Raw genomic sequence first — 25,847 nt, 5'->3', positions numbered from 1 at the left:
AATTTTTGCCAGTCTCTCTGGAGGCTTGTTGAGAAAGATAGTCTTGCTTCGTTTTGTTTCCTTTTATTGGCGTGGCTGGTTGTTGGTCCTCGTCAAAGAGGTGTCCACCGATCATAGCGTGCCGGAGCCAGAAGACTTGTTGTTTTGTCAATATGTTCTCAAGACTTTGCGGCAGTTATCAATAAACTACAGCACAGTCACAGCTCGCCGCTACCCATCGTAAACAGGTTGGGCCTGTCTGTTCCGGTGGGCTCTCAGTGGTGCTAAAGCATCAAATGAAGAGGATGGGATTGGAACCCACACAAACCAAGGCGTGCCGAGCACAACGGACTAGCCTTGCATCGCCTTAACCACTCGACCACCTTTCGTTTTGCGCGGTCCTTTTGTTTAACACTCCCGATTCAGACCACCAGCTCATTAGTAGAGCGCTCGGTGAACTGAACTGAGTGTGTCAGATAGGGAAGACACACAAAAATTGCAGAGTGGGGTCCCCAGGACCGAGGATCACTGCTAAATGTACCGAACGACGAGGATGGGATTCGAACCCACGCGTGCAGAGCACAATGGATTAGCAGTCCATCGCCTTAACCACTCGGCCACCTCGTCATATTACGTGGCGTCTTTTATTTAGCACTCCCGATTCAGATCATCAGCTCATTAGTAGAGAACTCAAAGAACTGAACTGAGTGTGTTAGATAAGGAGGACACACAAAAAGTTCAGCATGGGGTCCCCAGGACCTAGATCAAGGTCCAGTGCTAAAGGAACCGAACGACAAGGATGGGATTAGCAGTCCATCGCCTTAACCACTCGGCCTCCCCGCCCCCTTGCTGACTGAGAGAGGCCATGCTGCGGACCTTTTCAGCTGCTGCTGTGCTTTCAGCAGGCTGTTTTGAGCACAGAGGGAATAGTGAATGAGCCGTCTTTTACACACCTCTAATCTGTTCCGTAGAAACACGGTGCAGCAACCCGTGCCAGGAGACTGTTTGTGCGGCAGTTTAAAGCTTGCTACCACCTTGTCGGTTCACATCCACGTAGGTGCCTGAAAAGGTCACGACCGTCGCCGGCATTCTTTCGCAGAGGCAATATTGTAGCCTGTGAGGTTTATCCGAGGCGCGATCATTGCTGGTTGAAAACTTTACCCAATACCCCGCCAGGATGACTTGAAATACAGTCAGCTTTGGCAATTTTTGCTAGCCTCTCTGGAGGCTTAGAGTATTGTTGAGAAAAAGTAGTCTTGTTTCGTTTAGGTTTTGCTTCTCGTTGAAAAGGTGTCTGCTGATGATTGAGCGCCAGAGCCAGAAGGCTTGTTGTTTTGTAAATATGTCCTCAAGACGGGTATCATTAAACTGCAGCGCAATTACAGCTCACCGTTACCCATCGTAAACAGGTTGGGCCTGTCTGGTCCGGTGGGCTCTCAGTGGCGCTAAAGCTTCCAGTGCATGTCGAGCACAATGTATTAGCCTTCCACCGCCTTAACCGCTGGACCACCTCGTCATCTTGCGTGGTTTCTTTGTTTAACACTCCTGAATCATGTGCATGTGGATGCCTTCTTCGTCTTTTGTTTCAGCCGCCGAGGGCCTGTTTTCCACTGAGGCCCTGCGTCAAACTCCCTATGAGACACAATCGAACGTTAGTAGTAACCTCCGATTACGGCCGAATGTGGATTCTGCTCGGACGACGGGGCACCGGTACATCCTTTGTAGCTTTGGCTTGTTAGCCAAACGCTACAGCAGTTTGCCATTTCCCATCAAATCATCCTTGATTTCCTTAAGAAAGGTGCCCCAAATTGGTGGAAAATCACATCTCAACCATACGCTGTCCAAAGCATTGACCCGCCTTCACGCGGCAAAACAGAACGTGTTGTTGGCCCGCACTGCTGGGTCAAACTGCGCTTCCCAAAAATAGATTGGGTCAAAACCGACAGAAGAAAACTCTAAGCCTGCTCTAAGCCCTACCCACGGGGAGGGCTCGACAGTCTCGCACAACGCGAGAGCCTCCGTTTCGCCTGTGTAATTTGGGGGCCGATGAAAACTGGGTCCGACCCGGTGAAGAAGCCCACGACCAGCCCGGCTAGCTCAGTCGGTAGAGCATGAGACTCTTAATCTCAGGGTCGTGGGTTCGAGCCCCACGTTGGGCGGCTCTGTTGACTCTCTTTCTTCCCAAAAGGGTGGCGGGCTCCAGCGTGCACATTCGCCGCGCAGGCTGAGTGGATTTTGCGAGCTCCGGAAACATCTTTCAAAACAGATGTCGCTGTTAGTGCGAGCGATTTTAATCCCTATCACTAACCCTAACCCTTGCTTTTACACCGGTGATCCGGCGGCAGCAAGCAACAGCGGCTGTCTCTGTGGCGCAATCGGTTAGCGCGTTCGGCTGTTAACCGAAAGGTTGGTGGTTCGAGCCCACCCAGGGACGTGTGAAATGCCGGAGTTTTGCACGCGCGTCAGGTGTCCACTAACGCCTATGCCATTCTTAGGGTTGCGAGGCACAGCTTTCTCAGGGCGTTTATCTTGTGCACCTTCAATAAGCTGGCTTGTTTTAAAAGAATTCAGCGGCGGGTGTTTGGTGAACATTTTCACCAGCTCGAGTAGTTTGCTGTGGCATGTGGATGCCTTCTTTACTGATGATCTGTCTCTGGGGCTCATCTAGTTGACATAGTTTCCGCTGACATTCGGCTGAAGGTGCTGATCCACTATCTGCTCTTGGTACGGACTGGAACCGGGGGACTGTAGTGACCATCAGATCGGAATACAGAATGGATCTGGTGGCTACGGTGACCTCAGAATAAGAAGAAACAGACTAATATTAATGTAGATGCAAAAGTTCCATGTTGCCACAAAGTCAATACCCAATACCCCACCGGGATGACTTGAAAATACAGTCAGCATCGGCAATTTTTGCCAGTCTCTCTGGAGGCTTGTTGAGAAAGATAGTCTTGCTTCGTTTTGTTTCCTTTTATTGGCGTGGCTGGTTGTTGGTCCTCGTCAAAGAGGTGTCCACCGATCATAGCGTGCCGGAGCCAGAAGACTTGTTGTTTTGTCAATATGTTCTCAAGACTTTGCGGCAGTTATCAATAAACTACAGCACAGTCACAGCTCGCCGCTACCCATCGTAAACAGGTTGGGCCTGTCTGTTCCGGTGGGCTCTCAGTGGTGCTAAAGCATCAAATGAAGAGGATGGGATTCGAACCCACACAAACCAAGGCGTGCCGAGCACAACGGACTAGCCTTGCATCGCCTTAACCACTCGACCACCTTTCGTTTTGCGCGGTCCTTTTGTTTAACACTCCCGATTCAGACCACCAGCTCATTAGTAGAGCGCTCGGTGAACTGAACTGAGTGTGTCAGATAGGGAAGACACACAAAAATTGCAGAGTGGGGTCCCCAGGACCGAGGATCACTGCTAAATGTACCGAACGACGAGGATGGGATTCGAACCCACGCGTGCAGAGCACAATGGATTAGCAGTCCATCGCCTTAACCACTCGGCCACCTCGTCATATTACGTGGCGTCTTTTATTTAGCACTCCCGATTCAGATCATCAGCTCATTAGTAGAGAACTCAAAGAACTGAACTGAGTGTGTTAGATAAGGAGGACACACAAAAAGTTCAGCATGGGGTCCCCAGGACCTAGATCAAGGTCCAGTGCTAAAGGAACCGAACGACAAGGATGGGATTAGCAGTCCATCGCCTTAACCACTCGGCCTCCCCGCCCCCTTGCTGACTGAGAGAGGCCATGCTGCGGACCTTTTCAGCTGCTGCTGTGCTTTCAGCAGGCTGTTTTGAGCACAGAGGGAATAGTGAATGAGCCGTCTTTTACACACCTCTAATCTGTTCCGTAGAAACACGGTGCAGCAACCCGTGCCAGGAGACTGTTTGTGCGGCAGTTTAAAGCTTGCTACCACCTTGTCGGTTCACATCCACGTAGGTGCCTGAAAAGGTCACGACCGTCGCCGGCATTCTTTCGCAGAGGCAATATTGTAGCCTGTGAGGTTTATCCGAGGCGCGATCATTGCTGGTTGAAAACTTTACCCAATACCCCGCCAGGATGACTTGAAATACAGTCAGCTTTGGCAATTTTTGCTAGCCTCTCTGGAGGCTTAGAGTATTGTTGAGAAAAAGTAGTCTTGTTTCGTTTAGGTTTTGCTTCTCGTTGAAAAGGTGTCTGCTGATGATTGAGCGCCAGAGCCAGAAGGCTTGTTGTTTTGTAAATATGTCCTCAAGACGGGTATCATTAAACTGCAGCGCAATTACAGCTCACCGTTACCCATCGTAAACAGGTTGGGCCTGTCTGGTCCGGTGGGCTCTCAGTGGCGCTAAAGCTTCCAGTGCATGTCGAGCACAATGTATTAGCCTTCCACCGCCTTAACCGCTGGACCACCTCGTCATCTTGCGTGGTTTCTTTGTTTAACACTCCTGAATCATGTGCATGTGGATGCCTTCTTCGTCTTTTGTTTCAGCCGCCGAGGGCCTGTTTTCCACTGAGGCCCTGCGTCAAACTCCCTATGAGACACAATCGAACGTTAGTAGTAACCTCCGATTACGGCCGAATGTGGATTCTGCTCGGACGACGGGGCACCGGTACATCCTTTGTAGCTTTGGCTTGTTAGCCAAACGCTACAGCAGTTTGCCATTTCCCATCAAATCATCCTTGATTTCCTTAAGAAAGGTGCCCCAAATTGGTGGAAAATCACATCTCAACCATACGCTGTCCAAAGCATTGACCCGCCTTCACGCGGCAAAACAGAACGTGTTGTTGGCCCGCACTGCTGGGTCAAACTGCGCTTCCCAAAAATAGATTGGGTCAAAACCGACAGAAGAAAACTCTAAGCCTGCTCTAAGCCCTACCCACGGGGAGGGCTCGACAGTCTCGCACAACGCGAGAGCCTCCGTTTCGCCTGTGTAATTTGGGGCCCGATGAAAACTGGGTCCGACCCGGTGAAGAAGCCCACGACCAGCCCGGCTAGCTCAGTCGGTAGAGCATGAGACTCTTAATCTCAGGGTCGTGGGTTCGAGCCCCACGTTGGGCGGCTCTGTTGACTCTCTTTCTTCCCAAAAGGGTGGCGGGCTCCAGCGTGCCCATTCGCCGCGCAGGCTGAGTGGATTTTGCGAGCTCCGGAAACATCTTTCAAAACAGATGTCGCTGTTAGTGCGAGCGATTTTAATCCCTATCACTAACCCTAACCCTTGCTTTTACACCGGTGATCCGGCGGCAGCAAGCAACAGCGGCTGTCTCTGTGGCGCAATCGGTTAGCGCGTTCGGCTGTTAACCGAAAGGTTGGTGGTTCGAGCCCACCCAGGGACGTGTGAAATGCCGGAGTTTTGCACGCGCGTCAGGTGTCCACTAACGCCTATGCCATTCTTAGGGTTGCGAGGCACAGCTTTCTCAGGGCGTTTATCTTGTGCACCTTCAATAAGCTGGCTTGTTTTAAAAGAATTCAGCGGCGGGTGTTTGGTGAACATTTTCACCAGCTCGAGTAGTTTGCTGTGGCATGTGGATGCCTTCTTTACTGATGATCTGTCTCTGGGGCTCATCTAGTTGACATAGTTTCCGCTGACATTCGGCTGAAGGTGCTGATCCACTATCTGCTCTTGGTACGGACTGGAACCGGGGGACTGTAGTGACCATCAGATCGGAATACAGAATGGATCTGGTGGCTACGGTGACCTCAGAATAAGAAGAAACAGACTAATATTAATGTAGATGCAAAAGTTCCATGTTGCCACAAAGTCAATACCCAATACCCCACCGGGATGACTTGAAAATACAGTCAGCATCGGCAATTTTTGCCAGTCTCTCTGGAGGCTTGTTGAGAAAGATAGTCTTGCTTCGTTTTGTTTCCTTTTATTGGCGTGGCTGGTTGTTGGTCCTCGTCAAAGAGGTGTCCACCGATCATAGCGTGCCGGAGCCAGAAGACTTGTTGTTTTGTCAATATGTTCTCAAGACTTTGCGGCAGTTATCAATAAACTACAGCACAGTCACAGCTCGCCGCTACCCATCGTAAACAGGTTGGGCCTGTCTGTTCCGGTGGGCTCTCAGTGGTGCTAAAGCATCAAATGAAGAGGATGGGATTCGAACCCACACAAACCAAGGCGTGCCGAGCACAACGGACTAGCCTTGCATCGCCTTAACCACTCGACCACCTTTCGTTTTGCGCGGTCCTTTTGTTTAACACTCCCGATTCAGACCACCAGCTCATTAGTAGAGCGCTCGGTGAACTGAACTGAGTGTGTCAGATAGGGAAGACACACAAAAATTGCAGAGTGGGGTCCCCAGGACCGAGGATCACTGCTAAATGTACCGAACGACGAGGATGGGATTCGAACCCACGCGTGCAGAGCACAATGGATTAGCAGTCCATCGCCTTAACCACGCGGCCACCTCGTCATATTACGTGGCGTCTTTTATTTAGCACTCCCGATTCAGATCATCAGCTCATTAGTAGAGAACTCAAAGAACTGAACTGAGTGTGTTAGATAAGGAGGACACACAAAAAGTTCAGCATGGGGTCCCCAGGACCTAGATTAAGGTCCAGTGCTAAAGGAACCGAACGACAAGGATGGGATTAGCAGTCCATCGCCTTAACCACTCGGCCTCCCCGCCCCCTTGCTGACTGAGAGAGGCCATGCTGCGGACCTTTTCAGCTGCTGCTGTGCTTTCAGCAGGCTGTTTTGAGCACAGAGGGAATAGTGAATGAGCCGTCTTTTACACACCTCTAATCTGTTCCGTAGAAACACGTTGCAGCAACCCGTGCCAGGAGACTGTTTGTGCGGCAGTTTAAAGCTTGCTACCACCTTGTCGGTTCACATCCACGTAGGTGCCTGAAAAGGTCACGACCGTCGCCGGCATTCTTTCGCAGAGGCAATATTGTAGCCTGTGAGGTTTATCCGAGGCGCGATCATTGCTGGTTGAAAACTTTACCCAATACCCCGCCATGATGACTTGAAATACAGTCAGCTTTGGCAATTTTTGCTAGCCTCTCTGGAGGCTTAGAGTATTGTTGAGAAAAAGTAGTCTTGTTTCGTTTAGGTTTTGCTTCTCGTTGAAAAGGTGTCTGCTGATGATTGAGCGCCAGAGCCAGAAGGCTTGTTGTTTTGTAAATATGTCCTCAAGACGGGTATCATTAAACTGCAGCGCAATTACAGCTCACCGTTACCCATCGTAAACAGGTTGGGCCTGTCTGGTCCGGTGGGCTCTCAGTGGCGCTAAAGCTTCCAGTGCATGTCGAGCACAATGTATTAGCCTTCCACCGCCTTAACCGCTGGACCACCTCGTCATCTTGCGTGGTTTCGTTGTTTAACACTCCTGAATCATGTGCATGTGGATGCCTTCTTCGTCTTTTGTTTCAGCCGCCGAGGGCCTGTTTTCCACTGAGGCCCTGCGTCAAACTCCCTATGAGACACAATCGAACGTTAGTAGTAACCTCCGATTACGGCCGAATGTGGATTCTGCTCGGACGACGGGGCACCGGTACATCCTTTGTAGCTTTGGCTTGTTAGCCAAACGCTACAGCAGTTTGCCATTTCCCATCAAATCATCCTTGATTTCCTTAAGAAAGGTGCCCCAAATTGGTGGAAAATCACATCTCAACCATACGCTGTCCAAAGCATTGACCCGCCTTCACGCGGCAAAACAGAACGTGTTGTTGGCCCGCACTGCTGGGTCAAACTGCGCTTCCCAAAAATAGATTGGGTCAAAACCGACAGAAGAAAACTCTAAGCCTGCTCTAAGCCCTACCCACGGGGAGGGCTCGACAGTCTCGCACAACGCGAGAGCCTCCGTTTCGCCTGTGTAATTTGGGGGCCGATGAAAACTGGGTCCGACCCGGTGAAGAAGCCCACGACCAGCCCGGCTAGCTCAGTCGGTAGAGCATGAGACTCTTAATCTCAGGGTCGTGGGTTCGAGCCCCACGTTGGGCGGCTCTGTTGACTCTCTTTCTTCCCAAAAGGGTGGCGGGCTCCAGCGTGCCCATTCGCCGCGCAGGCTGAGTGGATTTTGCGAGCTCCGGAAACATCTTTCAAAACAGATGTCGCTGTTAGTGCGAGCGATTTTAATCCCTATCACTAACCCTAACCCTTGCTTTTACACCGGTGATCCGGCGGCAGCAAGAAACAGCGGCTGTCTCTGTGGCGCAATCGGTTAGCGCGTTCGGCTGTTAACCGAAAGGTTGGTGGTTCGAGCCCACCCAGGGACGTGTGAAATGCCGGAGTTTTGCACGCGCGTCAGGTGTCCACTAACGCCTATGCCATTCTTAGGGTTGCGAGGCACAGCTTTCTCAGGGCGTTTATCTTGTGCACCTTCAATAAGCTGGCTTGTTTTAAAAGAATTCAGCGGCGGGTGTTTGGTGAACATTTTCACCAGCTCGAGTAGTTTGCTGTGGCATGTGGATGCCTTCTTTACTGATGATCTGTCTCTGGGGCTCATCTAGTTGACATAGTTTCCGCTGACATTCGGCTGAAGGTGCTGATCCACTATCTGCTCTTGGTACGGACTGGAACCGGGGGACTGTAGTGACCATCAGATCGGAATACAGAATGGATCTGGTGGCTACGGTGACCTCAGAATAAGAAGAAACAGACTAATATTAATGTAGATGCAAAAGTTCCATGTTGCCACAAAGTCAATACCCAATACCCCACCGGGATGACTTGAAAATACAGTCAGCATCGGCAATTTTTGCCAGTCTCTCTGGAGGCTTGTTGAGAAAGATAGTCTTGCTTCGTTTTGTTTCCTTTTATTGGCGTGGCTGGTTGTTGGTCCTCGTCAAAGAGGTGTCCACCGATCATAGCGTGCCGGAGCCAGAAGACTTGTTGTTTTGTCAATATGTTCTCAAGACTTTGCGGCAGTTATCAATAAACTACAGCACAGTCACAGCTCGCCGCTACCCATCGTAAACAGGTTGGGCCTGCCTGTTCCGGTGGGCTCTCAGTGGTGCTAAAGCATCAAATGAAGAGGATGGGATTGGAACCCACACAAACCAAGGCGTGCCGAGCACAACGGACTAGCCTTGCATCGCCTTAACCACTCGACCACCTTTCGTTTTGCGCGGTCCTTTTGTTTAACACTCCCGATTCAGACCACCAGCTCATTAGTAGAGCGCTCGGTGAACTGAACTGAGTGTGTCAGATAGGGAAGACACACAAAAATTGCAGAGTGGGGTCCCCAGGACCGAGGATCACTGCTAAATGTACCGAACGACGAGGATGGGATTCGAACCCACGCGTGCAGAGCACAATGGATTAGCAGTCCATCGCCTTAACCACTCGGCCACCTCGTCATATTACGTGGCGTCTTTTATTTAGCACTCCCGATTCAGATCATCAGCTCATTAGTAGAGAACTCAAAGAACTGAACTGAGTGTGTTAGATAAGGAGGACACACAAAAAGTTCAGCATGGGGTCCCCAGGACCTAGATTAAGGTCCAGTGCTAAAGGAACCGAACGACAAGGATGGGATTAGCAGTCCATCGCCTTAACCACTCGGCCTCCCCGCCCCCTTGCTGACTGAGAGAGGCCATGCTGCGGACCTTTTCAGCTGCTGCTGTGCTTTCAGCAGGCTGTTTTGAGCACAGAGGGAATAGTGAATGAGCCGTCTTTTACACACCTCTAATCTGTTCCGTAGAAACACGGTGCAGCAACCCGTGCCAGGAGACTGTTTGTGCGGCAGTTTAAAGCTTGCTACCACCTTGTCGGTTCACATCCACGTAGGTGCCTGAAAAGGTCACGACCGTCGCCGGCATTCTTTCGCAGAGGCAATATTGTAGCCTGTGAGGTTTATCCGAGGCGCGATCATTGCTGGTTGAAAACTTTACCCAATACCCCGCCAGGATGACTTGAAATACAGTCAGCTTTGGCAATTTTTGCTAGCCTCTCTGGAGGCTTAGAGTATTGTTGAGAAAAAGTAGTCTTGTTTCGTTTAGGTTTTGCTTCTCGTTGAAAAGGTGTCTGCTGATGATTGAGCGCCAGAGCCAGAAGGCTTGTTGTTTTGTAAATATGTCCTCAAGACGGGTATCATTAAACTGCAGCGCAATTACAGCTCACCGTTACCCATCGTAAACAGGTTGGGCCTGTCTGGTCCGGTGGGCTCTCAGTGGCGCTAAAGCTTCCAGTGCATGTCGAGCACAATGTATTAGCCTTCCACCGCCTTAACCGCTGGACCACCTCGTCATCTTGCGTGGTTTCTTTGTTTAACACTCCTGAATCATGTGCATGTGGATGCCTTCTTCGTCTTTTGTTTCAGCCGCCGAGGGCCTGTTTTCCACTGAGGCCCTGCGTCAAACTCCCTATGAGACACAATCGAACGTTAGTAGTAACCTCCGATTACGGCCGAATGTGGATTCTGCTCGGACGACGGGGCACCGGTACATCCTTTGTAGCTTTGGCTTGTTAGCCAAACGCTACAGCAGTTTGCCATTTCCCATCAAATCATCCTTGATTTCCTTAAGAAAGGTGCCCCAAATTGGTGGAAAATCACATCTCAACCATACGCTGTCCAAAGCATTGACCCGCCTTCACGCGGCAAAACAGAACGTGTTGTTGGCCCGCACTGCTGGGTCAAACTGCGCTTCCCAAAAATAGATTGGGTCAAAACCGACAGAAGAAAACTCTAAGCCTGCTCTAAGCCCTACCCACGGGGAGGGCTCGACAGTCTCGCACAACGCGAGAGCCTCCGTTTCGCCTGTGTAATTTGGGGCCCGATGAAAACTGGGTCCGACCCGGTGAAGAAGCCCACGACCAGCCCGGCTAGCTCAGTCGGTAGAGCATGAGACTCTTAATCTCAGGGTCGTGGGTTCGAGCCCCACGTTGGGCGGCTCTGTTGACTCTCTTTCTTCCCAAAAGGGTGGCGGGCTCCAGCGTGCCCATTCGCCGCGCAGGCTGAGTGGATTTTGCGAGCTCCGGAAACATCTTTCAAAACAGATGTCGCTGTTAGTGCGAGCGATTTTAATCCCTATCACTAACCCTAACCCTTGCTTTTACACCGGTGATCCGGCGGCAGCAAGAAACAGCGGCTGTCTCTGTGGCGCAATCGGTTAGCGCGTTCGGCTGTTAACCGAAAGGTTGGTGGTTCGAGCCCACCCAGGGACGTGTGAAATGCCGGAGTTTTGCACGCGCGTCAGGTGTCCACTAACGCCTATGCCATTCTTAGGGTTGCGAGGCACAGCTTTCTCAGGGCGTTTATCTTGTGCACCTTCAATAAGCTGGCTTGTTTTAAAAGAATTCAGCGGCGGGTGTTTGGTGAACATTTTCACCAGCTCGAGTAGTTTGCTGTGGCATGTGGATGCCTTCTTTACTGATGATCTGTCTCTGGGGCTCATCTAGTTGACATAGTTTCCGCTGACATTCGGCTGAAGGTGCTGATCCACTATCTGCTCTTGGTACGGACTGGAACCGGGGGACTGTAGTGACCATCAGATCGGAATACAGAATGGATCTGGTGGCTACGGTGACCTCAGAATAAGAAGAAACAGACTAATATTAATGTAGATGCAAAAGTTCCATGTTGCCACAAAGTCAATACCCAATACCCCACCGGGATGACTTGAAAATACAGTCAGCATCGGCAATTTTTGCCAGTCTCTCTGGAGGCTTGTTGAGAAAGATAGTCTTGCTTCGTTTTGTTTCCTTTTATTGGCGTGGCTGGTTGTTGGTCCTCGTCAAAGAGGTGTCCACCGATCATAGCGTGCCGGAGCCAGAAGACTTGTTGTTTTGTCAATATGTTCTCAAGACTTTGCGGCAGTTATCAATAAACTACAGCACAGTCACAGCTCGCCGCTACCCATCGTAAACAGGTTGGGCCTGCCTGTTCCGGTGGGCTCTCAGTGGTGCTAAAGCATCAAATGAAGAGGATGGGATTGGAACCCACACAAACCAAGGCGTGCCGAGCACAACGGACTAGCCTTGCATCGCCTTAACCACTCGACCACCTTTCGTTTTGCGCGGTCCTTTTGTTTAACACTCCCGATTCAGACCACCAGCTCATTAGTAGAGCGCTCGGTGAACTGAACTGAGTGTGTCAGATAGGGAAGACACACAAAAATTGCAGAGTGGGGTCCCCAGGACCGAGGATCACTGCTAAATGTACCGAACGACGAGGATGGGATTCGAACCCACGCGTGCAGAGCACAATGGATTAGCAGTCCATCGCCTTAACCACTCGGCCACCTCGTCATATTACGTGGCGTCTTTTATTTAGCACTCCCGATTCAGATCATCAGCTCATTAGTAGAGAACTCAAAGAACTGAACTGAGTGTGTTAGATAAGGAGGACACACAAAAAGTTCAGCATGGGGTCCCCAGGACCTAGATTAAGGTCCAGTGCTAAAGGAACCGAACGACAAGGATGGGATTAGCAGTCCATCGCCTTAACCACTCGGCCTCCCCGCCCCCTTGCTGACTGAGAGAGGCCATGCTGCGGACCTTTTCAGCTGCTGCTGTGCTTTCAGCAGGCTGTTTTGAGCACAGAGGGAATAGTGAATGAGCCGTCTTTTACACACCTCTAATCTGTTCCGTAGAAACACGGTGCAGCAACCCGTGCCAGGAGACTGTTTGTGCGGCAGTTTAAAGCTTGCTACCACCTTGTCGGTTCACATCCACGTAGGTGCCTGAAAAGGTCACGACCGTCGCCGGCATTCTTTCGCAGAGGCAATATTGTAGCCTGTGAGGTTTATCCGAGGCGCGATCATTGCTGGTTGAAAACTTTACCCAATACCCCGCCAGGATGACTTGAAATACAGTCAGCTTTGGCAATTTTTGCTAGCCTCTCTGGAGGCTTAGAGTATTGTTGAGAAAAAGTAGTCTTGTTTCGTTTAGGTTTTGCTTCTCGTTGAAAAGGTGTCTGCTGATGATTGAGCGCCAGAGCCAGAAGGCTTGTTGTTTTGTAAATATGTCCTCAAGACGGGTATCATTAAACTGCAGCGCAATTACAGCTCACCGTTACCCATCGTAAACAGGTTGGGCCTGTCTGGTCCGGTGGGCTCTCAGTGGCGCTAAAGCTTCCAGTGCATGTCGAGCACAATGTATTAGCCTTCCACCGCCTTAACCGCTGGACCACCTCGTCATCTTGCGTGGTTTCTTTGTTTAACACTCCTGAATCATGTGCATGTGGATGCCTTCTTCGTCTTTTGTTTCAGCCGCCGAGGGCCTGTTTTCCACTGAGGCCCTGCGTCAAACTCCCTATGAGACACAATCGAACGTTAGTAGTAACCTCCGATTACGGCCGAATGTGGATTCTGCTCGGACGACGGGGCACCGGTACATCCTTTGTAGCTTTGGCTTGTTAGCCAAACGCTACAGCAGTTTGCCATTTCCCATCAAATCATCCTTGATTTCCTTAAGAAAGGTGCCCCAAATTGGTGGAAAATCACATCTCAACCATACGCTGTCCAAAGCATTGACCCGCCTTCACGCGGCAAAACAGAACGTGTTGTTGGCCCGCACTGCTGGGTCAAACTGCGCTTCCCAAAAATAGATTGGGTCAAAACCGACAGAAGAAAACTCTAAGCCTGCTCTAAGCCCTACCCACGGGGAGGGCTCGACAGTCTCGCACAACGCGAGAGCCTCCGTTTCGCCTGTGTAATTTGGGGGCCGATGAAAACTGGGTCCGACCCGGTGAAGAAGCCCACGACCAGCCCGGCTAGCTCAGTCGGTAGAGCATGAGACTCTTAATCTCAGGGTCGTGTGTTCGAGCCCCACGTTGGGCGGCTCTGTTGACTCTCTTTCTTCCCAAAAGGGTGGCGGGCTCCAGCGTGCCCATTCGCCGCGCAGGCTGAGTGGATTTTGCGAGCTCCGGAAACATCTTTCAAAACAGATGTCGCTGTTAGTGCGAGCGATTTTAATCCCTATCACTAACCCTAACCCTTGCTTTTACACCGGTGATCCGGCGGCAGCAAGCAACAGCGGATGTCTCTGTGGCGCAATCGGTTAGCGCGTTCGGCTGTTAACCGAAAGGTTGGTGGTTCGAGCCCACCCAGGGACGTGTGAAATGCCGGAGTTTTGCACGCGCGTCAGGTGTCCACTAACGCCTATGCCATTCTTAGGGTTGCGAGGCACAGCTTTCTCAGGGCGTTTATCTTGTGCACCTTCAATAAGCTGGCTTGTTTTAAAAGAATTCAGCGGCGGGTGTTTGGTGAACATTTTCACCAGCTCGAGTAGTTTGCTGTGGCATGTGGATGCCTTCTTTACTGATGATCTGTCTCTGGGGCTCATCTAGTTGACATAGTTTCCGCTGACATTCGGCTGAAGGTGCTGATCCACTATCTGCTCTTGGTACGGACTGGAACCGGGGGACTGTAGTGACCATCAGATCGGAATACAGAATGGATCTGGTGGCTACGGTGACCTCAGAATAAGAAGAAACAGACTAATATTAATGTAGATGCAAAAGTTCCATGTTGCCACAAAGTCAATACCCAATACCCCACCGGGATGACTTGAAAATACAGTCAGCATCGGCAATTTTTGCCAGTCTCTCTGGAGGCTTGTTGAGAAAGATAGTCTTGCTTCGTTTTGTTTCCTTTTATTGGCGTGGCTGGTTGTTGGTCCTCGTCAAAGAGGTGTCCACCGATCATAGCGTGCCGGAGCCAGAAGACTTGTTGTTTTGTCAATATGTTCTCAAGACTTTGCGGCAGTTATCAATAAACTACAGCACAGTCACAGCTCGCCGCTACCCATCGTAAACAGGTTGGGCCTGTCTGTTCCGGTGGGCTCTCAGTGGTGCTAAAGCATCAAATGAAGAGGATGGGATTCGAACCCACACAAACCAAGGCGTGCCGAGCACAACGGACTAGCCTTGCATCGCCTTAACCACTCGACCACCTTTCGTTTTGCGCGGTCCTTTTGTTTAACACTCCCGATTCAGACCACCAGCTCATTAGTAGAGCGCTCGGTGAACTGAACTGAGTGTGTCAGATAGGGAAGACACACAAAAATTGCAGAGTGGGGTCCCCAGGACCGAGGATCACTGCTAAATGTACCAAACGACGAGGATGGGATTCGAACCCACGCGTGCAGAGCACAATGGATTAGCAGTCCATCGCCTTAACCACTCGGCCACCTCGTCATATTACGTGGCGTCTTTTATTTAGCACTCCCGATTCAGATCATCAGCTCATTAGTAGAGAACTCAAAGAACTGAACTGAGTGTGTTAGATAAGGAGGACACACAAAAAGTTCAGCATGGGGTCCCCAGGACCTAGATTAAGGTCCAGTGCTAAAGGAACCGAACGACAAGGATGGGATTAGCAGTCCATCGCCTTAACCACTCGGCCTCCCCGCCCCCTTGCTGACTGAGAGAGGCCATGCTGCGGACCTTTTCAGCTGCTGCTGTGCTTTCAGCAGGCTGTTTTGAGCACAGAGGGAATAGTGAATGAGCCGTCTTTTACACACCTCTAATCTGTTCCGTAGAAACACGGTGCAGCAACCCGTGCCAGGAGACTGTTTGTGCGGCAGTTTAAAGCTTGCTACCACCTTGTCGGCTCACATCCACGTAGGTGCCTGAAAAGGTCACGACCGTCGCCGGCATTCTTTCGCAGAGGCAATATTGTAGCCTGTGAGGTTTATCCGAGGCGCGATCATTGCTGGTTGAAAACTTTACCCAATACCCCGCCAGGATGACTTGAAATACAGTCAGCTTTGGCAATTTTTGCTAGCCTCTCTGGAGGCTTAGAGTATTGTTGAGAAAAAGTAGTCTTGTTTCGTTTAGGTTTTGCTTCTCGTTGAAAAGGTGTCTGCTGATGATTGAGCGCCAGAGCCAGAAGGCTTGTTGTTTTGTAAATATGTCCTTAAGACGGGTATCATTAAACTGCAGCGCAATTACAGCTCACCGTTACCCATCGTAAACAGGTTGGGCCTGTCTGGTCCGGTGGGCTCTCAGTGGCGCTAAAGCTTCCAGTGCATGTCGAGCACAATGTATTAGCCTTCCACCGCCTTAACCGCTGGACCACCTCGTCATCTTGCGTGGTTTCTTTGTTTAACACTCCTGAATCATGTGCATGTGGATGCCTTCTTCGTCTTTTGTTTCAGCCGCCGAGGGCCTGTTTTCCACTGAGGCCCTGCGTCAAACTCCCTATGAGACACAATCGAACGTTAGTAGTAACCTCCGATTACGGCCGAATGTGGATTCTGCTCGGACGACGGGGCACCGGTACATCCTTTGTAGCTTTGGCTTGTTAGCCAAACGCTACAGCAGTTTGCCATTTCCCATCAAATCATCCTTGATTTCCTTAAGAAAGGTGCCCCAAATTGGTGGAAAATCACATCTCAACCATACGCTGTCCAAAGCATTGACCCGCCTTCACGCGGCAAAACAGAACGTGTTGTTGGCCCGCACTGCTGGGTCAAACTGCGCTTCCCAAAAATAGATTGGGTCAAAACCGACAGAAGAAAACTCTAAGCCTGCTCTAAGCCCTACCCACGGGGAGGGCTCGACAGTCTCGCACAACGCGAGAGCCTCCGTTTCGCCTGTGTAATTTGGGGGCCGATGAAAACTGGGTCCGACCCGGTGAAGAAGCCCACGACCAGCCCGGCTAGCTCAGTCGGTAGAGCATGAGACTCTTAATCTCAGGGTCGTGGGTTCGAGCCCCACGTTGGGCGGCTCTGTTGACTCTCTTTCTTCCCAAAAGGGTGGCGGGCTCCAGCGTGCCCATTCGCCGCGCAGGCTGAGTGGATTTTGCGAGCTCCGGAAACATCTTTCAAAACAGATGTCGCTGTTAGTGCGAGCGATTTTAATCCCTATCACTAACCCTAACCCTTGCTTTTACACCGGTGATCCGGCGGCAGCAAGCAACAGCGGCTGTCTCTGTGGCGCAATCGGTTAGCGCGTTCGGCTGTTAACCGAAAGGTTGGTGGTTCGAGCCCACCCAGGGACGTGTGAAATGCCGGAGTTTTGCACGCGCGTCAGGTGTCCACTAACGCCTATGCCATTCTTAGGGTTGCGAGGCACAGCTTTCTCAGGGCGTTTATCTTGTGCACCTTCAATAAGCTGGCTTGTTTTAAAAGAATTCAGCGGCGGGTGTTTGGTGAACATTTTCACCAGCTCGAGTAGTTTGCTGTGGCATGTGGATGCCTTCTTTACTGATGATCTGTCTCTGGGGCTCATCTAGTTGACATAGTTTCCGCTGACATTCGGCTGAAGGTGCTGATCCACTATCTGCTCTTGGTACGGACTGGAACCGGGGGACTGTAGTGACCATCAGATCGGAATACAGAATGGATCTGGTGGCTACGGTGACCTCAGAATAAGAAGAAACAGACTAATATTAATGTAGATGCAAAAGTTCCATGTTGCCACAAAGTCAATACCCAATACCCCACCGGGATGACTTGAAAATACAGTCAGCATCGGCAATTTTTGCCAGTCTCTCTGGAGGCTTGTTGAGAAAGATAGTCTTGCTTCGTTTTGTTTCCTTTTATTGGCGTGGCTGGTTGTTGGTCCTCGTCAAAGAGGTGTCCACCGATCATAGCGTGCCGGAGCCAGAAGACTTGTTGTTTTGTCAATATGTTCTCAAGACTTTGCGGCAGTTATCAATAAACTACAGCACAGTCACAGCTCGCCGCTACCCATCGTAAACAGGTTGGGCCTGTCTGTTCCGGTGGGCTCTCAGTGGTGCTAAAGCATCAAATGAAGAGGATGGGATTGGAACCCACACAAACCAAGGCGTGCCGAGCACAACGGACTAGCCTTGCATCGCCTTAACCACTCGACCACCTTTCGTTTTGCGCGGTCCTTTTGTTTAACACTCCCGATTCAGACCACCAGCTCATTAGTAGAGCGCTCGGTGAACTGAACTGAGTGTGTCAGATAGGGAAGACACACAAAAATTGCAGAGTGGGGTCCCCAGGACCGAGGATCACTGCTAAATGTACCGAACGACGAGGATGGGATTCGAACCCACGCGTGCAGAGCACAATGGATTAGCAGTCCATCGCCTTAACCACTCGGCCACCTCGTCATATTACGTGGCGTCTTTTATTTAGCACTCCCGATTCAGATCATCAGCTCATTAGTAGAGAACTCAAAGAACTGAACTGAGTGTGTTAGATAAGGAGGACACACAAAAAGTTCAGCATGGGGTCCCCAGGACCTAGATCAAGGTCCAGTGCTAAAGGAACCGAACGACAAGGATGGGATTAGCAGTCCATCGCCTTAACCACTCGGCCTCCCCGCCCCCTTGCTGACTGAGAGAGGCCATGCTGCGGACCTTTTCAGCTGCTGCTGTGCTTTCAGCAGGCTGTTTTGAGCACAGAGGGAATAGTGAATGAGCCGTCTTTTACACACCTCTAATCTGTTCCGTAGAAACACGGTGCAGCAACCCGTGCCAGGAGACTGTTTGTGCGGCAGTTTAAAGCTTGCTACCACCTTGTCGGTTCACATCCACGTAGGTGCCTGAAAAGGTCACGACCGTCGCCGGCATTCTTTCGCAGAGGCAATATTGTAGCCTGTGAGGTTTATCCGAGGCGCGATCATTGCTGGTTGAAAACTTTACCCAATACCCCGCCAGGATGACTTGAAATACAGTCAGCTTTGGCAATTTTTGCTAGCCTCTCTGGAGGCTTAGAGTATTGTTGAGAAAAAGTAGTCTTGTTTCGTTTAGGTTTTGCTTCTCGTTGAAAAGGTGTCTGCTGATGATTGAGCGCCAGAGCCAGAAGGCTTGTTGTTTTGTAAATATGTCCTCAAGACGGGTATCATTAAACTGCAGCGCAATTACAGCTCACCGTTACCCATCGTAAACAGGTTGGGCCTGTCTGGTCCGGTGGGCTCTCAGTGGCGCTAAAGCTTCCAGTGCATGTCGAGCACAATGTATTAGCCTTCCACCGCCTTAACCGCTGGACCACCTCGTCATCTTGCGTGGTTTCTTTGTTTAACACTCCTGAATCATGTGCATGTGGATGCCTTCTTCGTCTTTTGTTTCAGCCGCCGAGGGCCTGTTTTCCACTGAGGCCCTGCGTCAAACTCCCTATGAGACACAATCGAACGTTAGTAGTAACCTCCGATTACGGCCGAATGTGGATTCTGCTCGGACGACGGGGCACCGGTACATCCTTTGTAGCTTTGGCTTGTTAGCCAAACGCTACAGCAGTTTGCCATTTCCCATCAAATCATCCTTGATTTCCTTAAGAAAGGTGCCCCAAATTGGTGGAAAATCACATCTCAACCATACGCTGTCCAAAGCATTGACCCGCCTTCACGCGGCAAAACAGAACGTGTTGTTGGCCCGCACTGCTGGGTCAAACTGCGCTTCCCAAAAATAGATTGGGTCAAAACCGACAGAAGAAAACTCTAAGCCTGCTCTAAGCCCTACCCACGGGGAGGGCTCGACAGTCTCGCACAACGCGAGAGCCTCCGTTTCGCCTGTGTAATTTGGGGGCCGATGAAAACTGGGTCCGACCCGGTGAAGAAGCCCACGACCAGCCCGGCTAGCTCAGTCGGTAGAGCATGAGACTCTTAATCTCAGGGTCGTGGGTTCGAGCCCCACGTTGGGCGGCTCTGTTGACTCTCTTTCTTCCCAAAAGGGTGGCGGGCTCCAGCGTGCCCATTCGCCGCGCAGGCTGAGTTGATTTTGCGAGCTCCGGAAACATCTTTCAAAACAGATGTCGCTGTTAGTGCGAGCGATTTTAATCCCTATCACTAACCCTAACCCTTGCTTTTACACCGGTGATCCGGCGGCAGCAAGCAACAGCGGCTGTCTCTGTGGCGCAATCGGTTAGCGCGTTCGGCTGTTAACCGAAAGGTTGGTGGTTCGAGCCCACCCAGGGACGTGTGAAATGCCGGAGTTTTGCACGCGCGTCAGGTGTCCACTAACGCCTATGCCATTCTTAGGGTTGCGAGGCACAGCTTTCTCAGGGCGTTTATCTTGTGCACCTTCAATAAGCTGGCTTGTTTTAAAAGAATTCAGCGGCGGGTGTTTGGTGAACATTTTCACCAGCTCGAGTAGTTTGCTGTGGCATGTGGATGCCTTCTTTACTGATGATCTGTCTCTGGGGCTCATCTAGTTGACATAGTTTCCGCTGACATTCGGCTGAAGGTGCTGATCCACTATCTGCTCTTGGTACGGACTGGAACCGGGGGACTGTAGTGACCATCAGATCGGAATATAGAATGGATCTGGTGGCTACGGTGACCTCAGAATAAGAAGAAACAGACTAATATTAATGTAGATGCAAAAGTTCCATGTTGCCACAAAGTCAATACCCAATACCCCACTGGGATGACTTGAAAATACAGTCAGCATCGGCAATTTTTGCCAGTCTCTCTGGAGGCTTGTTGAGAAAGATAGTCTTGCTTCGTTTTGTTTCCTTTTATTGGCGTGGCTGGTTGTTGGTCCTCGTCAAAGAGGTGTCCACCGATCATAGCGTGCCGGAGCCAGAAGACTTGTTGTTTTGTCAATATGTTCTCAAGACTTTGCGGCAGTTATCAATAAACTACAGCACAGTCACAGCTCGCCGCTACCCATCGTAAACAGGTTGGGCCTGTCTGTTCCGGTGGGCTCTCAGTGGTGCTAAAGCATCAAATGAAGAGGATGGGATTGGAACCCACACAAACCAAGGCGTGCCGAGCACAACGGACTAGCCTTGCATCGCCTTAACCACTCGACCACCTTTCGTTTTGCGCGGTCCTTTTGTTTAACACTCCCGATTCAGACCACCAGCTCATTAGTAGAGCGCTCGGTGAACTGAACTGAGTGTGTCAGATAGGGAAGACACACAAAAATTGCAGAGTGGGGTCCCCAGGACCGAGGATCACTGCTAAATGTACCGAACGACAAGGATGGGATTCGAACCCACGCGTGCAGAGCACAATGGATTAGCAGTCCATCGCCTTAACCACTCGGCCACCTCGTCATATTACGTGGCGTCTTTTATTTAGCACTCCCGATTCAGATCATCAGCTCATTAGTAGAGAACTCAAAGAACTGAACTGAGTGTGTTAGATAAGGAGGACACACAAAAAGTTCAGCATGGGGTCCCCAGGACCTAGATCAAGGTCCAGTGCTAAAGGAACCGAACGACAAGGATGGGATTAGCAGTCCATCGCCTTAACCACTCGGCCTCCCCGCCCCCTTGCTGACTGAGAGAGGCCATGCTGTGGACCTTTTCAGCTGCTGCTGTGCTTTCAGCAGGCTGTTTTGAGCACAGAGGGAATAGTGAATGAGCCGTCTTTTACACACCTCTAATCTGTTCCGTAGAAACACGGTGCAGCAACCCGTGCCAGGAGACTGTTTGTGCGGCAGTTTAAAGCTTGCTACCACCTTGTCGGTTCACATCCACGTAGGTGCCTGAAAAGGTCACGACCGTCGCCGGCATTCTTTCGCAGAGGCAATATTGTAGCCTGTGAGGTTTATCCGAGGCGCGATCATTGCTGGTTGAAAACTTTACCCAATACCCCGCCAGGATGACTTGAAATACAGTCAGCTTTGGCAATTTTTGCTAGCCTCTCTGGAGGCTTAGAGTATTGTTGAGAAAAAGTAGTCTTGTTTCGTTTAGGTTTTGCTTCTCGTTGAAAAGGTGTCTGCTGATGATTGAGCGCCAGAGCCAGAAGGCTTGTTGTTTTGTAAATATGTCCTCAAGACGGGTATCATTAAACTGCAGCGCAATTACAGCTCACCGTTACCCATCGTAAACAGGTTGGGCCTGTCTGGTCCGGTGCATGTCGAGCACAATGTATTAGCCTTCCACCGCCTTAACCGCTGGACCACCTCGTCATCTTGCGTGGTTTCTTTGTTTAACACTCCTGAATCATGTGCATGTGGATGCCTTCTTCGTCTTTTGTTTCAGCCGCCGAGGGCCTGTTTTCCACTGAGGCCCTGCGTCAAACTCCCTATGAGACACAATCGAACGTTAGTAGTAACCTCCGATTACGGCCGAATGTGGATTCTGCTCGGACGACGGGGCACCGGTACATCCTTTGTAGCTTTGGCTTGTTAGCCAAACGCTACAGCAGTTTGCCATTTCCCATCAAATCATCCTTGATTTCCTTAAGAAAGGTGCCCCAAATTGGTGGAAAATCACATCTCAACCATACGCTGTCCAAAGCATTGACCCGCCTTCACGCGGCAAAACAGAACGTGTTGTTGGCCCGCACTGCTGGGTCAAACTGCGCTTCCCAAAAATAGATTGGGTCAAAACCGACAGAAGAAAACTCTAAGCCTGCTCTAAGCCCTACCCACGGGGAGGGCTCGACAGTCTCGCACAACGCGAGAGCCTCCGTTTCGCCTGTGTAATTTGGGGGCCGATGAAAACTGGGTCCGACCCGGTGAAGAAGCCCACGACCAGCCCGGCTAGCTCAGTCGGTAGAGCATGAGACTCTTAATCTCAGGGTCGTGGGTTCGAGCCCCACGTTGGGCGGCTCTGTTGACTCTCTTTCTTCCCAAAAGGGTGGCGGGCTCCAGCGTGCCCATTCGCCGCGCAGGCTGAGTGGATTTTGCGAGCTCCGGAAACATCTTTCAAAACAGATGTCGCTGTTAGTGCGAGCGATTTTAATCCCTATCACTAACCCTAACCCTTGCTTTTACACCGGTGATCCGGCGGCAGCAAGCAACAGCGGCTATCTCTGTGGCGCAATCGGTTAGCGCGTTCGGCTGTTAACCGAAAGGTTGGTGGTTCGAGCCCACCCAGGGACGTGTGAAATGCCGGAGTTTTGCACGCGCGTCAGGTGTCCACTAACGCCTATGCCATTCTTAGGGTTGCGAGGCACAGCTTTCTCAGGGCGTTTATCTTGTGCACCTTCAATAAGCTGGCTTGTTTTAAAAGAATTCAGCGGCGGGTGTTTGGTGAACATTTTCACCAGCTCGAGTAGTTTGCTGTGGCATGTGGATGCCTTCTTTACTGATGATCTGTCTCTGGGGCTCATCTAGTTGACATAGTTTCCGCTGACATTCGGCTGAAGGTGCTGATCCACTATCTGCTCTTGGTACGGACTGGAACCGGGGGACTGTAGTGACCATCAGATCGGAATACAGAATGGATCTGGTGGCTACGGTGACCTCAGAATAAGAAGAAACAGACTAATATTAATGTAGATGCAAAAGTTCCATGTTGCCACAAAGTCAATACCCAATACCCCACCGGGATGACTTGAAAATACAGTCAGCATCGGCAATTTTTGCCAGTCTCTCTGGAGGCTTGTTGAGAAAGATAGTCTTGCTTCGTTTTGTTTCCTTTTATTGGCGTGGCTGGTTGTTGGTCCTCGTCAAAGAGGTGTCCACCGATCATAGCGTGCCGGAGCCAGAAGACTTGTTGTTTTGTCAATATGTTCTCAAGACTTTGCGGCAGTTATCAATAAACTACAGCACAGTCACAGCTCGCCGCTACCCATCGTAAACAGGTTGGGCCTGTCTGTTCCGGTGGGCTCTCAGTGGTGCTAAAGCATCAAATGAAGAGGATGGGATTGGAACCCACACAAACCAAGGCGTGCCGAGCACAACGGACTAGCCTTGCATCGCCTTAACCACTCGACCACCTTTCGTTTTGCGCGGTCCTTTTGTTTAACACTCCCGATTCAGACCACCAGCTCATTAGTAGAGCGCTCGGTGAACTGAACTGAGTGTGTCAGATAGGGAAGACACACAAAAATTGCAGAGTGGGGTCCCCAGGACCGAGGATCACTGCTAAATGTACCGAACGACGAGGATGGGATTCGAACCCACGCGTGCAGAGCACAATGGATTAGCAGTCCATCGCCTTAACCACTCGGCCACCTCGTCATATTACGTGGCGTCTTTTATTTAGCACTCCCGATTCAGATCATCAGCTCATTAGTAGAGAACTCAAAGAACTGAACTGAGTGTGTTAGATAAGGAGGACACACAAAAAGTTCAGCATGGGGTCCCCAGGACCTAGATTAAGGTCCAGTGCTAAAGGAACCGAACGACAAGGATGGGATTAGCAGTCCATCGCCTTAACCACTCGGCCTCCCCGCCCCCTTGCTGACTGAGAGAGGCCATGCTGCGGACCTTTTCAGCTGCTGCTGTGCTTTCAGCAGGCTGTTTTGAGCACAGAGGGAATAGTGAATGAGCCGTCTTTTACACACCTCTAATCTGTTCCGTAGAAACACGTTGCAGCAACCCGTGCCAGGAGACTGTTTGTGCGGCAGTTTAAAGCTTGCTACCACCTTGTCGGTTCACATCCACGTAGGTGCCTGAAAAGGTCACGACCGTCGCCGGCATTCTTTCGCAGAGGCAATATTGTAGCCTGTGAGGTTTATCCGAGGCGCGATCATTGCTGGTTGAAAACTTTACCCAATACCCCGCCATGATGACTTGAAATACAGTCAGCTTTGGCAATTTTTGCTAGCCTCTCTGGAGGCTTAGAGTATTGTTGAGAAAAAGTAGTCTTGTTTCGTTTAGGTTTTGCTTCTCGTTGAAAAGGTGTCTGCTGATGATTGAGCGCCAGAGCCAGAAGGCTTGTTGTTTTGTAAATATGTCCTCAAGACGGGTATCATTAAACTGCAGCGCAATTACAGCTCACCGTTACCCATCGTAAACAGGTTGGGCCTGTCTGGTCCGGTGGGCTCTCAGTGGCGCTAAAGCTTCCAGTGCATGTCGAGCACAATGTATTAGCCTTCCACCGCCTTAACCGCTGGACCACCTCGTCATCTTGCGTGGTTTCTTTGTTTAACACTCCTGAATCATGTGCATGTGGATGCCTTCTTCGTCTTTTGTTTCAGCCGCCGAGGGCCTGTTTTCCACTGAGGCCCTGCGTCAAACTCCCTATGAGACACAATCGAACGTTAGTAGTAACCTCCGATTACGGCCGAATGTGGATTCTGCTCGGACGACGGGGCACCGGTACATCCTTTGTAGCTTTGGCTTGTTAGCCAAACGCTACAGCAGTTTGCCATTTCCCATCAAATCATCCTTGATTTCCTTAAGAAAGGTGCCCCAAATTGGTGGAAAATCACATCTCAACCATACGCTGTCCAAAGCATTGACCCGCCTTCACGCGGCAAAACAGAACGTGTTGTTGGCCCGCACTGCTGGGTCAAACTGCGCTTCCCAAAAATAGATTGGGTCAAAACCGACAGAAGAAAACTCTAAGCCTGCTCTAAGCCCTACCCACGGGGAGGGCTCGACAGTCTCGCACAACGCGAGAGCCTCCGTTTCGCCTGTGTAATTTGGGGGCCGATGAAAACTGGGTCCGACCCGGTGAAGAAGCCCACGACCAGCCCGGCTAGCTCAGTCGGTAGAGCATGAGACTCTTAATCTCAGGGTCGTGGGTTCGAGCCCCACGTTGGGCGGCTCTGTTGACTCTCTTTCTTCCCAAAAGGGTGGCGGGCTCCAGCGTGCCCATTCGCCGCGCAGGCTGAGTGCATTTTGCGAGCTCCGGAAACATCTTTCAAAACAGATGTCGCTGTTAGTGCGAGCGATTTTAATCCCTATCACTAACCCTAACCCTTGCTTTTACACCGGTGATCCGGCGGCAGCAAGCAACAGCGGCTGTCTCTGTGGCGCAATCGGTTAGCGCGTTCGGCTGTTAACCGAAAGGTTGGTGGTTCGAGCCCACCCAGGGACGTGTGAAATGCCGGAGTTTTGCACGCGCGTCAGGTGTCCACTAACGCCTATGCCATTCTTAGGGTTGCGAGGCACAGCTTTCTCAGGGCGTTTATCTTGTGCACCTTCAATAAGCTGGCTTGTTTTAAAAGAATTCAGCGGCGGGTGTTTGGTGAACATTTTCACCAGCTCGAGTAGTTTGCTGTGGCATGTGGATGCCTTCTTTACTGATGATCTGTCTCTGGGGCTCATCTAGTTGACATAGTTTCCGCTGACATTCGGCTGAAGGTGCTGATCCACTATCTGCTCTTGGTACGGACTGGAACCGGGGGACTGTAGTGACCATCAGATCGGAATACAGAATG

At 50.8% G+C, this 25,847-nt stretch overlaps 33 non-coding genes across 33 annotated transcripts; 26 read left to right on the top strand and 7 right to left on the bottom strand.

The window, feature by feature from the left end:
* Nucleotides 1-524: 524 nt before the first annotated feature.
* trnas-gcu (transfer RNA serine (anticodon GCU)) lies at nt 525-606 on the bottom strand. The gene has a single exon. It is a non-coding gene; the product is annotated as a tRNA-Ser (tRNA).
* Nucleotides 607-1,066: 460 nt separating this feature from the next.
* Nucleotides 1,067-1,207, top strand: LOC141283209 (U4 spliceosomal RNA). The gene has a single exon (XR_012338114.1). It is a non-coding gene; the product is annotated as a U4 spliceosomal RNA (small nuclear RNA).
* An 858-nt stretch (nt 1,208-2,065) lies between these two features.
* On the top strand, nt 2,066-2,138 carry trnak-cuu (transfer RNA lysine (anticodon CUU)). Its single transcript has one exon. It is a non-coding gene; the product is annotated as a tRNA-Lys (tRNA).
* A 201-nt stretch (nt 2,139-2,339) lies between these two features.
* trnan-guu (transfer RNA asparagine (anticodon GUU)) lies at nt 2,340-2,413 on the top strand. Its single transcript has one exon. It is a non-coding gene; the product is annotated as a tRNA-Asn (tRNA).
* A 1,001-nt stretch (nt 2,414-3,414) lies between these two features.
* On the bottom strand, nt 3,415-3,496 carry trnas-gcu (transfer RNA serine (anticodon GCU)). Its single transcript has one exon. It is a non-coding gene; the product is annotated as a tRNA-Ser (tRNA).
* Nucleotides 3,497-3,956: 460 nt separating this feature from the next.
* On the top strand, nt 3,957-4,097 carry LOC141283201 (U4 spliceosomal RNA). The gene has a single exon (XR_012338113.1). It is a non-coding gene; the product is annotated as a U4 spliceosomal RNA (small nuclear RNA).
* An 858-nt stretch (nt 4,098-4,955) lies between these two features.
* trnak-cuu (transfer RNA lysine (anticodon CUU)) lies at nt 4,956-5,028 on the top strand. Its single transcript has one exon. It is a non-coding gene; the product is annotated as a tRNA-Lys (tRNA).
* A 201-nt stretch (nt 5,029-5,229) lies between these two features.
* On the top strand, nt 5,230-5,303 carry trnan-guu (transfer RNA asparagine (anticodon GUU)). The gene has a single exon. It is a non-coding gene; the product is annotated as a tRNA-Asn (tRNA).
* Nucleotides 5,304-6,846: 1,543 nt separating this feature from the next.
* LOC141283481 (U4 spliceosomal RNA) lies at nt 6,847-6,987 on the top strand. Its single transcript, XR_012338158.1, has one exon. It is a non-coding gene; the product is annotated as a U4 spliceosomal RNA (small nuclear RNA).
* An 858-nt stretch (nt 6,988-7,845) lies between these two features.
* Nucleotides 7,846-7,918, top strand: trnak-cuu (transfer RNA lysine (anticodon CUU)). Its single transcript has one exon. It is a non-coding gene; the product is annotated as a tRNA-Lys (tRNA).
* Nucleotides 7,919-8,119: 201 nt separating this feature from the next.
* trnan-guu (transfer RNA asparagine (anticodon GUU)) lies at nt 8,120-8,193 on the top strand. Its single transcript has one exon. It is a non-coding gene; the product is annotated as a tRNA-Asn (tRNA).
* A 1,001-nt stretch (nt 8,194-9,194) lies between these two features.
* Nucleotides 9,195-9,276, bottom strand: trnas-gcu (transfer RNA serine (anticodon GCU)). Its single transcript has one exon. It is a non-coding gene; the product is annotated as a tRNA-Ser (tRNA).
* A 460-nt stretch (nt 9,277-9,736) lies between these two features.
* On the top strand, nt 9,737-9,877 carry LOC141283188 (U4 spliceosomal RNA). The gene has a single exon (XR_012338111.1). It is a non-coding gene; the product is annotated as a U4 spliceosomal RNA (small nuclear RNA).
* Nucleotides 9,878-10,735: 858 nt separating this feature from the next.
* On the top strand, nt 10,736-10,808 carry trnak-cuu (transfer RNA lysine (anticodon CUU)). Its single transcript has one exon. It is a non-coding gene; the product is annotated as a tRNA-Lys (tRNA).
* Nucleotides 10,809-11,009: 201 nt separating this feature from the next.
* trnan-guu (transfer RNA asparagine (anticodon GUU)) lies at nt 11,010-11,083 on the top strand. The gene has a single exon. It is a non-coding gene; the product is annotated as a tRNA-Asn (tRNA).
* A 1,001-nt stretch (nt 11,084-12,084) lies between these two features.
* On the bottom strand, nt 12,085-12,166 carry trnas-gcu (transfer RNA serine (anticodon GCU)). The gene has a single exon. It is a non-coding gene; the product is annotated as a tRNA-Ser (tRNA).
* Nucleotides 12,167-12,626: 460 nt separating this feature from the next.
* On the top strand, nt 12,627-12,767 carry LOC141283181 (U4 spliceosomal RNA). The gene has a single exon (XR_012338110.1). It is a non-coding gene; the product is annotated as a U4 spliceosomal RNA (small nuclear RNA).
* Nucleotides 12,768-13,899: 1,132 nt separating this feature from the next.
* Nucleotides 13,900-13,973, top strand: trnan-guu (transfer RNA asparagine (anticodon GUU)). The gene has a single exon. It is a non-coding gene; the product is annotated as a tRNA-Asn (tRNA).
* Nucleotides 13,974-14,974: 1,001 nt separating this feature from the next.
* Nucleotides 14,975-15,056, bottom strand: trnas-gcu (transfer RNA serine (anticodon GCU)). Its single transcript has one exon. It is a non-coding gene; the product is annotated as a tRNA-Ser (tRNA).
* A 460-nt stretch (nt 15,057-15,516) lies between these two features.
* Nucleotides 15,517-15,657, top strand: LOC141283175 (U4 spliceosomal RNA). The gene has a single exon (XR_012338109.1). It is a non-coding gene; the product is annotated as a U4 spliceosomal RNA (small nuclear RNA).
* An 858-nt stretch (nt 15,658-16,515) lies between these two features.
* Nucleotides 16,516-16,588, top strand: trnak-cuu (transfer RNA lysine (anticodon CUU)). Its single transcript has one exon. It is a non-coding gene; the product is annotated as a tRNA-Lys (tRNA).
* Nucleotides 16,589-16,789: 201 nt separating this feature from the next.
* On the top strand, nt 16,790-16,863 carry trnan-guu (transfer RNA asparagine (anticodon GUU)). The gene has a single exon. It is a non-coding gene; the product is annotated as a tRNA-Asn (tRNA).
* Nucleotides 16,864-17,864: 1,001 nt separating this feature from the next.
* Nucleotides 17,865-17,946, bottom strand: trnas-gcu (transfer RNA serine (anticodon GCU)). Its single transcript has one exon. It is a non-coding gene; the product is annotated as a tRNA-Ser (tRNA).
* Nucleotides 17,947-18,406: 460 nt separating this feature from the next.
* LOC141283170 (U4 spliceosomal RNA) lies at nt 18,407-18,547 on the top strand. Its single transcript, XR_012338108.1, has one exon. It is a non-coding gene; the product is annotated as a U4 spliceosomal RNA (small nuclear RNA).
* Nucleotides 18,548-19,405: 858 nt separating this feature from the next.
* Nucleotides 19,406-19,478, top strand: trnak-cuu (transfer RNA lysine (anticodon CUU)). Its single transcript has one exon. It is a non-coding gene; the product is annotated as a tRNA-Lys (tRNA).
* A 201-nt stretch (nt 19,479-19,679) lies between these two features.
* On the top strand, nt 19,680-19,753 carry trnan-guu (transfer RNA asparagine (anticodon GUU)). The gene has a single exon. It is a non-coding gene; the product is annotated as a tRNA-Asn (tRNA).
* A 1,543-nt stretch (nt 19,754-21,296) lies between these two features.
* On the top strand, nt 21,297-21,437 carry LOC141283163 (U4 spliceosomal RNA). The gene has a single exon (XR_012338107.1). It is a non-coding gene; the product is annotated as a U4 spliceosomal RNA (small nuclear RNA).
* Nucleotides 21,438-22,266: 829 nt separating this feature from the next.
* Nucleotides 22,267-22,339, top strand: trnak-cuu (transfer RNA lysine (anticodon CUU)). The gene has a single exon. It is a non-coding gene; the product is annotated as a tRNA-Lys (tRNA).
* Nucleotides 22,340-22,540: 201 nt separating this feature from the next.
* trnan-guu (transfer RNA asparagine (anticodon GUU)) lies at nt 22,541-22,614 on the top strand. Its single transcript has one exon. It is a non-coding gene; the product is annotated as a tRNA-Asn (tRNA).
* A 1,001-nt stretch (nt 22,615-23,615) lies between these two features.
* On the bottom strand, nt 23,616-23,697 carry trnas-gcu (transfer RNA serine (anticodon GCU)). The gene has a single exon. It is a non-coding gene; the product is annotated as a tRNA-Ser (tRNA).
* A 460-nt stretch (nt 23,698-24,157) lies between these two features.
* On the top strand, nt 24,158-24,298 carry LOC141283474 (U4 spliceosomal RNA). The gene has a single exon (XR_012338157.1). It is a non-coding gene; the product is annotated as a U4 spliceosomal RNA (small nuclear RNA).
* An 858-nt stretch (nt 24,299-25,156) lies between these two features.
* On the top strand, nt 25,157-25,229 carry trnak-cuu (transfer RNA lysine (anticodon CUU)). The gene has a single exon. It is a non-coding gene; the product is annotated as a tRNA-Lys (tRNA).
* Nucleotides 25,230-25,430: 201 nt separating this feature from the next.
* Nucleotides 25,431-25,504, top strand: trnan-guu (transfer RNA asparagine (anticodon GUU)). Its single transcript has one exon. It is a non-coding gene; the product is annotated as a tRNA-Asn (tRNA).
* The last annotated feature ends 343 nt before the right edge of the window (nt 25,505-25,847 follow it).

The sequence above is a fragment of the Garra rufa genome, chromosome 1 (assembly GCF_049309525.1).
Source record: "Garra rufa chromosome 1, GarRuf1.0, whole genome shotgun sequence".
Taxonomy (NCBI): Eukaryota; Metazoa; Chordata; class Actinopteri; order Cypriniformes; family Cyprinidae; genus Garra; species Garra rufa.
Note: the sequence above shows the minus strand (reverse complement) of the source record. Positions and strands in the feature narration are given on the sequence as shown.